This window comes from Tamandua tetradactyla, chromosome 1 (assembly GCF_023851605.1).
Source record: "Tamandua tetradactyla isolate mTamTet1 chromosome 1, mTamTet1.pri, whole genome shotgun sequence".
Taxonomy (NCBI): domain Eukaryota; kingdom Metazoa; phylum Chordata; class Mammalia; order Pilosa; family Myrmecophagidae; genus Tamandua; species Tamandua tetradactyla.
In genome coordinates, this window is record NC_135327.1 from 66418964 (window position 1) to 66436034 (window position 17071).

The window sequence follows — 17071 nt, forward strand, 5'->3', positions numbered from 1 at the left end:
TGGCCGGGCTCAGTGCAGCCAGCTCATCTCTGCTGCACACTGGCTGCTGGAGCTGGTGCTGGAACTGGAGCACGTCCATGTGGTCTCTCCGCAGGATCTTGGTGGCTGGGGACCCAGGGTGAGCGTGGCAAGAGGGACCCAGGCAGGCCGAAGCTGGACCTAGCTTCAGAAGTCACAGAGGCTCACTTGCATCAGTCTCTTTGTCGAAGGGACTCACGTAGGCTGTTCTTTTCAAGACAGTTCCGTAGTTCGCATCACTTTCCCACTTTCCACTCCTTGAGTTTCTGATAGTGAGCATGCTTTACTGAAGCCAAAATTCTCATTTTATTTTAGTTTCTAAATCCCTCCTTTTATTTATTTATTTTTCCTTAGTATCTCTTTTATTTGCTATTGACAAAGTGAAATAATATTTTTAAAGTGTTTTCGTGATATATCATTTCTACCTTTTACTGTCAACTTTGCAGTTTGGCTTTTTAAAAATATTATTTATTGGCCTTGAATATATTCAAGGCAATAAATTTCAAAGCACACCACAACAATTGGTTACAGAACAGATTTCAGAGTTTGGTACAGGTTACAGTTCCATGATTTTAGGTTTTTCCTTCTAGCTACTCCAAGACAATGGAGACTAAAAGAAATATCAAAATAATGATTCAGCTATCATACTTATTTGTTAAATCCTACCTTCTCTCTTATAACTCCTCCTTCTCTTTAGACCCTTCTCCCAATCCTTAACAGTATTTGGACTATGCCTGCCCTAACTTTTTCATGTTGGAAAGGGGTGTTGATAATATGGGATAGGGGGATGGAACTAGTTGATGTTCCAGAGAGGCTGGCCCCTTTGGGTTTCAGGATTTATCTGGCCTAGGAACCATCTGGAGGTTGTAGGTTTCTGGAAAGTAATCTTCGTGTGTGAAACTTTTGTAAAATCTCAGATAGAACTCTAGGTGCTCTTTAAGGTTAGCAGAAATGGTTTTGGTTGGGGTTTGACAAACCGTGGTAATTAGCACTATTTAGCTGAAGTTTGCATAAGAGTAGCCTCCAGAGTAGGCTCTCTACTCTATTTGAACTCTCTTAGCCATGGATACTTATTTTGTTACATTTCATTTCCCCCTTTTGGTCAATGTAATTGTTGATCCCAAGGTGCCAGGGCCAGGCTCAGCCCTGGGAGTTGTGTCCCTCTTCACCAGGGAGACGTTTACCCCTGTATGTCATGCCCCACACAGTGGGGAGGGCGATGATTTTCCTTGTAGAATTGGGCTTAGACGGAACGAGGCCACATCTGAACCACAAAAGAAGTTTTCTGGAAGTAACTCTTAGGCATAATTATAGGTAGGCTTAGCTTCTCCACTATAGAAATGAGCTTCATAAGAGCAAGCCTCAAGATCAAAGTCTTGGCCTATTAATTTGGGAGTCCCTAATGTTTGAGACAGTATCAGTGGTTACCACGGTAGTAAAGTTTAATAGTTCCACATTTTTTCTCTGGTCCTTCGAGGGACTTTGCCAATATGTTTTAATTATCTTTCCTACATACTCTGGGATGTATCTGGGTATTACATTAAGCTATACAGAATTACAAGCCCTCATTCTCATTCTGGGTTCTATGTGTCTGGTTTGTTCAAATGAGCTATCCAGACAAGCTGAGTTAGCTTATATGCTACAGAAAATGTAGGTTTTGGACAGAATAAGCATCTTTTCCGTTAGTCTCATACAATAGGTGAAGTTCTAAAATACAGACAATGTCCTCCTTGCCCCTGTGTTCTGATTAACCCCCATCCCAACCCAGTCAGCTTTGTTCTTATCTCTAATTGAAGCCAGATCTCTTTTCCAGTTTCTTTAATAGTTGTTGTATGTGGCAATGCTGACTTTCAAAGCTGCAGAACTCCAGCTCTGAGTCTTAGGTGTCACACAGGTACCCAAAGATCCAGGAAAATACCTCCTTTTAATATATTCAAACCATGGGGTCCAAACGGCTCAGATTTTGCCCACTTGTCTTCTTCCTAAGGCTATTAGAGTGAATTAATACGCCAAGTTTGGAAGGCTTAGGGTTTGAGGTGGGGTGAGCATTGCTCTGCCGAGTTCTCCATTGATTGAGTTTCCCTGGCCCCACATCTGAGTTTGTGTGGCCACCGTGTTATGGTTTGGGACAGGCAACCCATAGCCAAAGCTTTTAGGGCTGGTTATGTAGTTTAGATAAATTTTATTTTATTTTCAATTATTAAAAAAACTGCCTAGAGTAACCACGAAGCCTACATCTTCTAATCCCCCCTTCCCAGCCCCACAGGCCCTGTGCTGCCTGACAGCCTTAGTAGTGGCCACAAGCCATTTACTGCCCCAAAAGGGGTTTTCTACCAGTAGATTGATTTGGGTAAATCTAATAGTATAGTGTGATTTTAAAAGACCAGGCAATATCAATGCAATGTAATAGATCTTTCCAGTAATCAATGCAATAGATCATTTGAAAAATGATATAAATTCTTTAGCTACCTGTTATCATATTAGGAATTGTAATGCTTCTTGTGTTTTTGGTAATAAATAATAAGCAAATACAGTCTCACAGAACTCATTGAGAAGATCTAATTCACCCACGAAGGGTCTAAATTATATCTAACTAAAAGCAGAGTTTCCTGATGGGAAATCTTGAGGGGAGTCAGGACTCACTGTCTGTCCCCTTCTTTCCCAGGGTCTTGCACCTCTGGGATCTTCTGGTGGGGCAGACAGAATCAGGGCTCTGGTATCAGAGCCATGTCCCCTCACTTCTCTGAGTTTTTTATTTTTTAATTTTTTTTATTAATTAAAGAAAAAAGAAATTAACACAACATTTAGAAATCATTCCATTCTATATATGCAATCAGTAATTCTTAACATCATCACATAGATGTATGGTCATCATTTCTTAGTACATTTGCATCGATTTAGGAAAAGAACTAGCAAAACAACAGAAAAAGATATAGAATGTTAATATAGAGAAAAAATAGAAATAATAATAATAATAAAAAAGAAAAGGAAAGGAAAAAGAAAAAAACACAAACAAACAAACAAACAAACAAACTATAGCTCAGATGCAGCTTCATTCAGTGTTTTAACATAATTACATTACAATTAGGTAGTATTGTGCTGTCCATTTTTGAGTTTTTGTATCTAGTCCTGTTGCACAGTCTGTATCCCTTCAGCTCCAATTAACTTCTCTGAGTTTTGTCAGTTGACTCAGTTGAGAAACCCAGGCATCAACACCTACCCTGAAGGTTAGTTGTGACAATCACATGAGAAGGTGCATGTGGAAGTGCTGTGAAAACTGTCCAGTGCTCAGTGGTGAGTATGATGGTGATGGTTTTGCTTCCCCCTGAGAAGGACCTATCTCAAGACTTCACTGCCTCGGGGCTGCCCAGCTAGCCTCCTCTGGGAATCCCTCTTTGCCACATTGGGGTGAGTATAGGGTTTCCCCCACAGCAAACCCACCCCAAAGTACAAAGCAAGGCATTCATTAACTCATGTTTTATTTTTCCTCAAGAAGTTCAGTTACCTGTGTGTGGGAAACACGTGGGCCCTACAGGGCTCTGTAGGAGGTCTTCCCGTGAAGGAACTTGAGTTCTCCCAGTGACGGGGATGCCTCCTTGCCTACCTCCTGTGTTGGTTTACTCTTTAAAGCCAGCATGAGAGCCCCCTCCTGTTACCTGGTAAGCACCTTTTTGGCCAGAGTATGTCTTTCTCAGCCCAGAGGCTCAGATGTCTGAAAGAATGGACACGTGTCCTTGTAAAAGCACATGGAGTGCTTCTGGGGTGGGCTGCACCCTGAGATCTTAAGCTTAAGCATTGGAGAGAGTAAACTGAGCATAGACTGCGACCCCTTTATTTGTTCATTCATTCATTCATTCATTGACACTTTATTGAATCAGGCACTGCTCTAGGCACTGGGGGTGCAGCAGTGAACCAACCGCCCTGCCTTTGTGCAGAGTCACATTTTAGTGGGGGTGGCAGACAATTACACAAGTCGTGAAGTGACTAAGCCCCAAGGCCCACTCTTTCCCCTTCTGAGCTGCAGAATGCAGTTATTCCAGCTCCACAGGCCAACGTCCTCCCTGACCTCCAGACAGGAGAAAACCTGGCGTCTGGCTTCTTTTCCCTTCAACTTGCCAGGAATCTTAGTTTGAAGATCTGCTGCCAGAGACTTTGTAATTTCCCAAAAGGGTTTGTAACGAACAATGGGTGATTACTTTTTTTTTTTTTTTCGCAAACATGGGTAACTTTTACTTCAAAGATTGGAGAGTAAATAAGCAGGAACAGCTTTGAATTGTGCTTTCAAGCATTTATATAACAAAGTATGTGTTCCCTCTCAATGTCACTCTTTAAAACAGCCTGTGATTTCTTTAATGTTCACAATGGGGCAACTTTCATCCTGAAGATAATTGCTTTGGGGCGATTCTCTACCATTCACGCCAATTTGGGCCCCCTGTTCTCTGAACAGGTTTTCCGCACACACTGTGTGCACAAAGACCAGCTGGCTCCACGTCCCCACCTTGTGCTAAAGAAAAGCCAAAAGGAAGGCTGTGGAGCTGAGAGTTGAGGGCTCTGCTCTCAGGGGACAGAATCTGCCTTCAGAATCTGAGTCTGAACATCATTTCCAGGTCTGGCTTTCAGAAGCTCTGCACTCTTGAATAATCAGAGTGGGCCCTAAGCCCCAGATGTGGGAAAAAAAGAATGGAAGAGTTATTCATCCCTCCAATGGATTAGGACTGCCTCCCACTAAGTGTGGCCTTCTGTAAGGTCAATGAATATTTAGTGGCCACTGGCTCATATGACTTTCTAGAAAAGCAAACTGGCCTTTTGTAGGGGCATAGGATATGTTCCTGAATAACTGTAATGGAAGGCAGAAAGCACAATGGGCCTTGAGGGCCACACCTGTGTTCGTTCTGAAGGCTCAGAAATGACTGGGCAAGTCATTTCCCAGTGATGGGGTTTTATTCTGATGGAAGTGACTTTGGAGGTATTTGCACATGAACTTCATGTGGCCAGAGCTGTGCTATGGAAGGATGATTAATGGCAATGTGTAGTCGAGTAGAAAATGGAGAGCTCACAGGAATCCATGAGATGGAAAACTGCCTGGGTACCTTTTATGGGAGGAGCATGTTATTATGGGGGCGGGGGGAAGAAATTGGGTTGGGTTCTGACACTGCTTGGACCTGTTGAGGAGGTGATATGATGTACCGGTGGACATTAGGGATGGCACCGAGAAGAGACGTGGGGGCTGGGGAGAGGCTAGCCAGGAGATGAGGGTGAAGGGAATGGAGTGGTGCATTCTGTGTTATTCTGTGCCCACCTGAGGGGAGAGTTAGCCCAGGCAGAAAGGCAGGACATCTCTTCTACCACTGGAATCAGAACCCTGCTGAGGGGCAGCTAGAGCTCCTGTCCCCTTTGACCCTGACTGGCCTCCAGCTAAGAATTCGGCGAATCAAGCAGTTGAGCCATCCAACCTGCCAGAGGTTTCCATGTCAGAATTTAGACACGCCCAATGCAGTACAGGGCCCTCCTCCTCCTGCCTCCCACCTCACATGGAGATAGCTGAAAATTGAGAAGGAAAGAATGCCGAGAGCAGGGTGTGGTGTGGTGAGGGTGTGGGGTCCTGATGCTGGGCAGCAACGGGAGGCCCTGGTTTGGGGAGACTACTGATCCGGAGGCCCCTGATATCCCTCACTGCCAACTCTGGGCTCCAGCAATAAGCACAAATCGAGTTTGTTGGCTTGTGCTCTTGTGCCCCCTGGTGGCCATTCTGGGGTGCAAGACATCTGTATAGAAAGTTGGCAGAGATTTGGAATTTGGGCAGTGAGGTATCAGTCTTCCATCCGTCCACCCATCCATCCATTCACCCACTCACCCATCCACCCATTCATCCACTCACCCATCCACCATCCATTCACCCATCCACCCATCTATCCATCATCCTTCCATCCATCCATTATCCTTCTACCTATCCATCCATCCATTCATCCACCCTCTCTCCCATCTATTCACCCATCTACCCCCTCCATCCACCCATCCATCCATCCACCCACTCATCTACCCACCCATCCCTCCATCCATCCACCCACTCATCTACCCACCCATCCCTCCATCCATCCACCCACCCATCATCCGTTCTTCCATCCATCTTTTCGTGATATTTGCCGACCTCCTCCTCCATGGTGGTTCTGTTGCTAATGTTGCTAGTGGGAAAGCCAGTGTGATAACTTCCATCATAGAACATTCTTTGGAAAATCAAAAGGGAGCTTACTTTTAGCAAGTACTTTCCAGTTACAAAGCACTCCCACATAATGCTCATTTTTAGTGTGACTACTGGGGAGGGGTAAAGGGTATGGGATGTATGAGTTTTTTCTTTTTATTACTTTTTTATTTCTTTTTCTGGAGTAATGCAAATGTTCTAAAAAATGGTCATGATGATGAATACACAACTATGTGATGATATTGTGAGCCATTAGTTGGATACTTTGGATGGATTGTATGATGCATGATGATCTCTCGATAAAAATATTAAAAACAAAAACAAAAAAGTTATAAATTTTTATCTCATCTTTGTCATATAATTTCATTTATGATTTTTTGTATGGGGAATTGTACTTTTTATGTAGTAATGTGCATATGAGCATATGTATATACATGTACATATATGGACACACATACATTTTTGTTAAATTTCATGCCTTGCTTTTGGGTTTAAAAATATTTTCTTTCAACCAAGATAGTATAAGTATTTAGATATCATTTTAACCGTGCCTCTTGAAGAGGTGATGTGGACCTCCCCACTTGTGATCTATGTGGAGAACCCTTAAGTACCAGGTTAGGGGCCCGGGACCCTGAGCCCTCCATGGTCACCTCCACTCCCACATCCTGTCATTCTCCTGGAAGATAACACCCCCCAGCGGTTGTGGTGGACCTCCTATGACTCTGATATATATCCTGATCTTTACAACAATTTGGCCCTGTATCCCAATTCTGTTTGAGAGGTTAATAGAGTATCACAGATTCATGTATTCATTTAGGATCCTCCTCCACCAAATTCAATATAATGAAAATAAAAATTGAAGTTCAATGAGAAAAAAAAAAACAATCCCAGACCAAAACCTCTGCCAAAACCCACGCAGAGGGGAAACATGAGAACTCCACCGCTATAAATTAAAGAAAGATCATGCTTCTCACCATCCCACAAATTACTTAAATTTTTTTTCTACTGAAGGTACTCTAAATGTCAATTAGATAGGAGATAAATAGAAAAGAAGTATTCAAATTATAGAGGCGAGGCTACACCCTGGCAGCATGGGAGATGACTCCCGGGGATGAGTCTGGCCCTGGCACCACGGGATCAACAATTCTATCCTGACCAAAAGGGGGAAAAGAAGTGTAACACATAAGGTATCAGTGGCTGATAGACTCAGAGTCGAGAGGCTACTCTGGAAGTCACTCTTACGCAAGCTTCAGTTAGGCACTGCTACCTATCATAGCTTGCCAAACCACAACTGGAACCGTTCTTGCTAATCCTAAAGAATACCCAGGGCATTATACAAGATTTTACAAAGATTCCATGCGCTAGGGTAACTTTCCAGAAACCTAAAACCTCTAGATGGGTCCCCAGACCAGATAAGTCCTGAAATGCAGAGGGGCCAGCCTCTCCAGAACATCAATTAGTTCCATTCCCCTATTCCATATTATCAACAGACCCTTGCAACATGAAAAAGTTAGAATGGGCATAGCCCAAACTCCCCTAAAGAGTGGAACAGAAAGAACAAAGGTGATTGTGGAGTTATAAAGAGAAAGTAGGGTTTAACAAATGAGTATGATTGCTGAATCATTATTTTTATTTTTATATATTTTTTGGCATGGGCAGGCTCTGGAATGATTGTTAAATCATTAAATTGATATTTCTTTAAGTCTCCAGTATGTTAGAGCAGCTAGAAGGAAAAACCTAAAATGGTGGAATTGTAACTCATGCCAAACTCTGAAATATGTTCTACAACTAGTTGTTGCGATGCGCTTTGAAATTTATTGCTTTTTGTATATATGTTACTTTTCACACACAAAAAAAGTTGATTGTGATGATAAATGTACAGCTGATATTGTGAACCATTGATTGTACACTTTGGGTGAGTACATGCTATGTGAATATATAATATGTACACCAATTTAAAAAAAAGAAGAGGCCACAGATGGTACTATTTGTATCAATAAGGTTTTCTAGCTTGAATTTTTTTTTGGCAGGGCGGGGGGAAGTTTATGGTCTGGGAACTGAACCTGCGTCTCCCACATGAAAGGCGAGTGTTCTACCACTGAACCACAAGGTAAGGTTTTATACAGGGAAAACCTAAGAAACAACTGAAAATTCACTACCAAAGTGAGATAGAAATATAATTTACATAGAGGAATATTTGTTAGAGTAACTAGTGATAAATAGTTGAAAGAACGTATGGAAGCAAACACACCAATTACAATATAAAACAAAAGAAGGGAGAGAGAGAGGAAAAAAAATGTCCGAATAAACCTCCCACACTATGCAGACACACATGTAGAAACTTCAGTCCTACTGACAGATCCATCAGTGATGGGAAGACCATCCAGGACAGTGAGGGACAGGGCCCGTAGGCCCCACTTGCCCCTACACACATGGGGGCTATAAGGAACGGTAGGGTGTGGCTGGGGGCGTGATTTTGGAGGCATCTCTGGGAAGTGTGTGGGGCTCTGAAGACAGCTCTTGCATCTGTCTTGCCTCAGTAGGCACAGTGGAGCCAGTCCAGCAGACCCGTCTGGGCTGCCCTAGTTCGGACAGTGGTCTGCCGGGAACCATGTGCTCAGCAGCTGTGCCATGCAGCCTCCCTGTCTCATGCACACCCAGACTTATCTAGATGTACGCAACTAGACCTAGATCTGGATGTAACTATTCTCTTTGGCATTTTAAGGATCCAATCAACCATAAGAACTTATCACCTGAGAGAATATTTTTCATTCAGGAGGCCCTTCTCAGTAGTGCGTGAACGTGAGGCTCGAAAGATTGAACTGTCAATAAATGTCCACATTTCCTGTGGTCATCTGCCAGCCAGATACAAAAAGATGTCTCTATGTTATATGCATTTCCTAAGATGTTGCCTTGTGTTATACAGAAAGAGAAAGATCAACATTTCAGGGCAATGGGGATCTGAAGACAGGACACATACTGTGATGAATTTTGATCTCAAAAAAATTACTGCCCTTGTCCAGAAATGGCTCAATATCATTAAGCAGACATTAGGCCAGAGCCTAAGCTATCTTAGATATCCCCTTTTGCAGTAGTATAAAAACACAGCCATTAGTCCAAAGCCCAAAGTGGACTCTTCTGTAATGAGCCAGAATTGGGAAAGATAAAGTTTAAACCCAGAATTTATGCTGGGATTGCTTGCAGGAAATGGTGTTTTCCAGCCCATCCAGTCTCAGGAAAGCAACAGACACGGTGAGGAACAGACTCTGAGTCTCCCAGCGATCTCCATCTCTGGTCCTTACACCCTTGGGCAGTCCTCTCCACTCAAGTGGGCCTGACCTAGTGCCTCACCTCTAATGAGTGGAATATAGCAAAGCTGAATAGAATGTCACTTCTGCGATTCATTTACAAAGAACTCTGACTTCCATCTTGCAGGCAGAGTCTCACTGTTCCTTCTTGGCTTTCTTGCTTTGATGGAGCAAGAGGCCATGTTAGAGACTCATGGTGGCAAGGAAGTGACCTTGTCACATCTCTAGCCAATGGCCAGCAAAGAAATGAATTCTGTCAACAACCACATGAGCTTAGAAGCTAACCTTTCCCCACTCAAGTCTTCACAGGAAGGAGACTAGAGCCCTTGATAGCCACCGGTAAGAGACCCTGAAACAGAGCTCCTTCCTGCCTGAACTCCTGACCCACAGAAACTGTGTTTTAATGAACGTGTGTTGTTTTAAAACCTACTAAGTTTGGGGTAATTTGTACCACAGCAAAAGATAACTAATACAGATACAATCAACAGGCCAAGCCCATGATGGACACTTCTTACTTTAAACCCCACAATGGTTCCTAAAAACATGTTGTGAAGATTCTCCTTATGGAATATTATAATATTTTCCTGAGAGAAATTTAGGAAGGTTTTAATAATGAAGAAAGATCTCATGGGAAATCTCAATATCATTAAGATGGCAAATCTTTCCAAATCGATCTGTAGCTGCAAAACAATCCATTCATAACTCCATCTGGGTGAGTGTGCATTTGTAGAAACTGATGTGTTTTTAAAATGTATAGGAATGCCACAGACCTAATATTCTAATCTTAGGGAATCTTGAAAGAGAAGAATAAAGCTGCAGGACGCACCCTACCTGAGTTTCTATTCTCTGGCAGTCATCAACACGGCGTGGCGAGGCCTAGCAGTTAGCAAGTAGGTAGGCAGAACCCGATAAAGAGCCAAGAAAGACACCCACATTTGTCTGGCCATTTGGTTTTTTGACAAAGGAACCAAATCAACCTACAGTAGAAGCATTTCTCCACAATATCTCCTGTGAAGTGCAGTTAAAAACCCTGGATATTATAAATAAAGCAAACATAAGAAGACCCAAAGAGATGAAGAGAAGAAGGCAGACCTATTAGGGACTCCAAGACTCAAGGAACAACATGGCGGTGAGTTCCCTGGGTTTTCTTTTTGTCGCATATATACCAGATTGGATGCTAGAGAAGCTCATGACCCAGAAATGCCAACGGGTGCAGGAAAAAAAAAAAATCCTCCAGAAAAATCTGTACTCTATAGCCAAAGGACCAGAAAAGACATAGGCTAGCCAGATAGAAAACCTTTTAACAATAACTGCTCTACTCTAGCCAAACATGGGAAATAACTTGCCTTCCTGCCCCCACCAGCCACGGCCAAGTAGGGAGCCTAGACTGGGCATAATTAGGCACCTGAACCCCTCAGGTCAGGGGTGTCAGAGGAGGCTGAGTGTGGAGCATGGACTTTGACCACTGCCCAGAGCTAATGGGGTGCCTTTCCCACCTGCCTCTGCAGCGGGAAAGGCAAACCTTAAGTCACGACTAAACTTGTACCCACACCCAGCTGTAATAAAGTACCCCTTAGTACTACAACATCAGGAATGCAGAACAGCTGAATGAGTAAAAAGAGAGGTAAATAAAACTGCAACGTAAAATGTCACTACTTACAGACTGTGATAAACTATGACTGTATAATACCCAGAGTAATCATAAAAAATAAACACACACATGCACAGATACACTCAAAAGCATTACAAATAAATAAAAATAGCATTCAGTTATAGGGGCAAAAAGATATTTTCAACAAATCATGCTGAAATAACTGAAAAATCTAGGTAGAGGGAAAACTTATGCCATACAAAAACTAATTTGAGGTGGATCATAGACCAAACATAAAAGGTAAAACCATAAATCTTTTGGACAATAACACAGGAGAATATTTTTAGGAATAGAGGTTACACAAAGTTTTCTTAGCTCACAGAACACAATAATCACAAAATTTAAAAATTGATAAATGAGATTCCATCAAAAATGAAAACTTTTGCATATCAAACCGTAGCCTTGGGAGAAAATGTTTGCAGAACTTCTATCTGACAAAGGGTTGGTATCCAGGACAAACAAATAATTATACATCTGAATAACAAAAAAGACAGGCAGACCAACTGAAAAGTAGGCAAAAGATTTGATCAAACACACTGGAAAAAAAGATACATAACCAAGAGACAAAATGTGGTAAGGATCTGGGCACCTGGGACTTTTATGCACTGTGCATAGTTTCAGTGACCCAGCTAATTTCATTTCCAGATATTTAACTCAGGAAACTGAAAATATGTCCACACAAATAGTTGCTCATGAGAATTTATAGTGGCTTTACTCATGATGGCCAAAAAATGGGCCACAACTCAAATGGCCATTAGCGGATGAACGGATAAACAAATTATGGTAACATTCATACAGTGGACTATATATATACTAGGCAATAAAGAAAGACAGCCTATTGATACATGCAACAGAATGGGTGAAACTGGGAGAACAATGGTATGCTGAGTGAAAAAAAAAGTCAGATATAAAAGGCTACACATTGTGTGACTCCATTTATACGATGCTTTAGAATCAGGGAAAATTCATCTATCTTGGGGAAAAAAACCAGAACAGTGGTTACCAGTATGGTTGGGATGGGAATTGGTTTAGTTTCCTGGACTGCTCACGCAAATATCATAAGGGCCCCTTAAACCTTAACATATACTAGGACCAGTGTGTCTGAGGACACTTGTACAGTGAAGACTTGAGGCCCAGTTCAAGGAGGGTGGGCTTAGCACAGAGAACTCTAGTCCCTGTGTGTCCTGGGCCAGGTCACACATTCTCTGGGCCCGGGTGTCCTCACCTTTAAACCTGGCATTTGTAATTTACCTTGCTGACTACACAAGCGTATTCTGAGACTCTAATGAGATAAGAGAGAATTAATAAATATGTGGACCTTGTTTGGATATGGAGTCAAACAAATACAGCATAGGTTTTATTTGGGTAATGGTTCAGACAAACCAACTGTAAAAAGACATTTGGGGAAAACCAAATATTGACCAGGTATTAGATGATATAAAGGGATTATTATTAATTTTGTTAGCTTCTATTGTGGCATTTGGAAATATAAGAAAATGATCTTAATTTTTAGAGGTACTTATTGAGCTATTTAGGGATGAAATGGCACGATATCTATAATTAATGTTAAAATATTTCAGTAAAAATTGATTAAGCAAATATGGGGAAATGTTAATTGTTAGTGTGGGATACATGGCTATGTCATTACTCTTGCTAAATTAAAAAAAAAACTATGAGATATTTACAATAGCAGCATACTATAATAGTCCTATGAATTGATATGATAAAGATGTGCAAGACTTTATGGAGAAGATTATAAAACTTTGTGACACCTCATTAGTTAAGACTTTAATACGTGGAGTCTTAGATAGACCAGAAACATGGGTTGGAAAGTTCAATACTGGTTTTGCTTATCTACTTCTATGTAACAAGTCATCACAAATTTAGGGTCTTAAAACAACAGTCGTTCTATGTGCTGGTGATCCTGCAGTCTGGGCTGGCTTCAGCCGGGCGGCTCTCTTACTGAGCAGCTGGTGGGTGGGCTGGGCCTGGGGTCAGCTGGCGATCTGAGATAGCTGGGTCTCTCCCTGTTCTCAGGCCCTCTCCTAATGATTTATCCATGTGGCCTCTCCAGCTGGGTAGTCAACCTTAGATGGCAGCTCAGGGTTCTCAGGAGTTTAAAAGCAAAAGCTCAGAACTGCCACCACTGCATACTCCTGGTTAAAGTCAGTCTTGGGGCCTACCCAGACTCCAGGGGAGACCTACCAGTGCCAGGTGATGGGGTTCCCTGGGGCCTCCACCGCAAGAGGCTGTGAGAATATTGCCACAACACCAATGCTCCCCACTGTGAACTATGGAGCCAATGAAATCCTCATCAAAAGTCAATTCATGCCTGTCATGTGGAGACCCGGGTTCGATTCCCGGTGCCTGCCCATGCGGAAAAAAAAAAAAAAAGTCAATTCACTGGCAGAATGCCCCCTTGCCATCAGGGAGACCGGAGTTTGATTCCCAGCACATGCACCCAAAATGAAAAAGTGTAAAAAAAACAAAGAGTCTATTCTGGGCAGCGGCAGGAGGGCAGTGAGGAGGGGTCGGTACCTCTGTGCACTCCACCCTCCTGCATCTGCCGGGTTCCGCTCAGTCTCCTCCTCCAGCCGTGGGATCAGGAGATCAGCTGCCCTGACCTCAGCCAGATGGGCTGCGGGAACTGGGACTCCACTGCCACCAGTGGAGGGTGCAGCTGAGGGTGGAGGCTGCCCCAGGAGCAGCTAAAGATGTAACAGAAGACTCAGGAGAAGCTATGGAGGGGTGTGGGTTGGCCTGCCATCGACAGCTGTCAATGTGGTGTACAATCAAAGACTGTGCGAAAAAATTAGAAGAAAATGAATATCTTGAGTCAATAACCAAGAGCTTGCTTGCTCATTAAGATTCAGAAGGTATTTGGCTCCACAGGACATTGTAATGTGACAGATGTTTCCAAGGAAATTCTAAACAGTTATACTGCTCCACCCCGAAAAACAAACTAACTTGGGCATGTAGTTAAAAGCAGGGGCACATGCTGAATGTTGGGGTGATACAAGGGAATTGATTAGACAGTATATTCATTTACGGAACTTTCCATTGTTGACATGTGGAAGACAAGTTAACAAACTGTCTTGGAAGATATGTTTGTCCAGCCTAGTCTGCTGGTCAGCGTTTTCAACTGGCCATTCAACACAGTACACGAAGATCACACCTTTTCACTGAAACTTTTTGGATGGTTTTTATATAATAAAATCCTTACTGTACTTATAGCTGAAGATAATAAGGCTCTATAAATGAATTAAATATATAAAGTAGTATATTTGTCTTTCACAATTTCTACTTGTTAATTTTTAGCTGTAAAATCATTAAATCAATTCTTATTGTGATCATGTTCTTTTTTTTCTCTTGATAAAATTTACTATTGTCGTCATTATTCATAGGCATATCTTCCTTGATACATATGGTAAGTCTAAAGATTAGGTGAAATAATTGATTCTAAAGTACTCTGTGAATATGCAAAATTTAGCAGACGTGAGGAACTATTATTTAAGAGAGAAAGAAGGGTAATTACTTACAGAGTCTGTCAAAGCTCCTTTAGACATGATGTGAGCCTTTGGCCAAGTGTTCCCAACCTTTTTGAATGAGATGCTACAGTTCATTTTTGTAAACACTTGAGAGATCAGTGTCCCAACCACAGATTAGCTTGTGTGCTGATGGTGATGCAGTGGAAGAGGTCGACATGCTGGTGGAACAATCATTGAGGGGTTGCCATTGGAGTTCTAGCAGAGATAGCAGCAAGCCGCTGAGCTTTCTGTCTGGAGCAGCACTGAGATGGAGAAGGGACTCCCTCAATAAGAACGCAGTTTTGTTGAAAATTTGTTATCTCAATTTGCTTGTTAGCTAATGGTTTCATTCAACAGGCGTTTATTGCACTGTATAAGGAGCTGTGTTTTGGGGGAGGCTGGGTGAAGTTATCTTCCGCCTCAGGTATCCATGGAAGGAAGGAAGAAATCAAAGCTGCCTTTGAGAGGTGTGGCTATGCTGAAGTCCGTTCTTTCTCATAAACACATTACAAGGTTGCTTCATGAGAAAGGATTATTGCACAATGTTCTCTACCAATGTTTCATGAGGAGCTTTAAATTCAATTGGAGGAAACTGCAGATGCACACAGTGACGGCCACAACTCATGACACTGGTATCTTAGAAATTCGGCTATTAGGTGCCCGGCAGAATCCAGAGCTGTGTTGGTGCCCACAGGCTCTGAAACTTTCACCAGGGTCAGTCGCTTCAGTAAAATGTCAGGTCAACTGACAATAATCAGCTTGTTCCCTCACAACCTTATCTGCCTAGGAAAGCACTAGGCACATAATAGATAGCCAATAAAAAGTTAAGACCAATATCATCATCACCATAAAAAAATATTGGGTGGTGTGACGACAGCTCAGTGGCAGAATTGCGATCATGTTCTCTTCTTTTCTATTTGGTTTTTGGCTTTATTTAAACATCAGAAAATTTTCTTTATTAGGGATAATGAATTACTTTGTAATATTTCAAAATAAACTACTTAAATTTGCATGTCTTTTTGCATATTTTAATTAAATTCCTATTTTTTTACTCAAAGGTTAATATAACTACAGATAAGTTCTAGCATCAAATTCCCTATCCTGCCTTTGTATAACTGTGACAAATTATTATTATTATGTTAATTCTATACTGTTTGTAAGACTCAAGATGGAATATTTGGAAAATTCTTTGTTAACGACTGTGTGTCTCTACTTAGTACTACAATGCAAATTAGGTTTACCAATATATTTCAACAATTAAAACGCTTTTACCCCTCCTGTCAAAAAAATGTTTTAAAAAGTCAATTCTGAGATTTGTATCAGCTTCCAAAGGATGTAAGCCACCAGGATACCATCAAAGAATAGGTGGGGACTTGCCCTGCCCAGTACCCAGGTGTTATAAGACGACAGGGTGCTGCTGGCACGGGAACAGACCCTTTGGCTAGTGCAGCAGGATGGAGAGGCAGGACAGACCGCACATCTAGGAATATTCCTGTGACATCAGTGGGGACGTGTAATATGAGGGCAATAAGGGCATGTGGGTAAGAGCGGGGTTCTCAACAAGACGCCATTCTTGGGAGCTGACTGACCCTAAGCAACCTCTCAGAACACCAACATCCACTTGCAGAGTAAAGCTCCATTATGCCGATTTCTCTGCATCAGTATGACAAGCTGCATACAGGGCCTGGCTCTGGGCCCAAAGCCAGCTGCCCTCCCAGTTGTGTGGCCTTGGGTGAGGGGCTCACCCTCCCACTTCCTCCCCTATAACAGTAGAGTTCGTCATACTGGCTCCCTCATAGGCATTAGGTGAGGTGATATTTGCAAAGCAATAGGAACAGTGGCTGGCCCACAGCAAGCACTGAATAAGGACTTGTTAAATCAATGCTCATGTATGAATGGGTTGGTCATGAGGTTGGGGCTCAAACACGGAGATTCTCTGGCCTCCTTCCCATCCCTTGGAGGGGATCTGGGCCCTGCAGAGTGACCTTCCTGGCCCCTGGGGGTGAGCAGTCCCCAGCAGAGCTGAGCTGCACAGAGGTTGCCACGTGGCACGTGAGCTATCGCCCTTCTGGGCTTGCCAGGATGCTTCACCTGTTCCCTGAGGCCGGCATCCCCATCATGAGTGGCAGAGTGTTTACACAGGTGGATTGGGTTCTCCACCACCACCTCAACCACCACCCCAAGGAGACAGGGAGAATTTGAGTGAGAAGCAAGCAGATGCTGATGGCAACTCTAACAAGTGCCCATGCAAAGACACCGCGACTACAACCTCCCAGGGGTGATGTGCAGAGGGCAGAGAGAACCATCTGACCCTAGGACCGTTTAGTTAGGATTTTGGACCAAAAAAGGGACCAGTGCACTGCTTTTG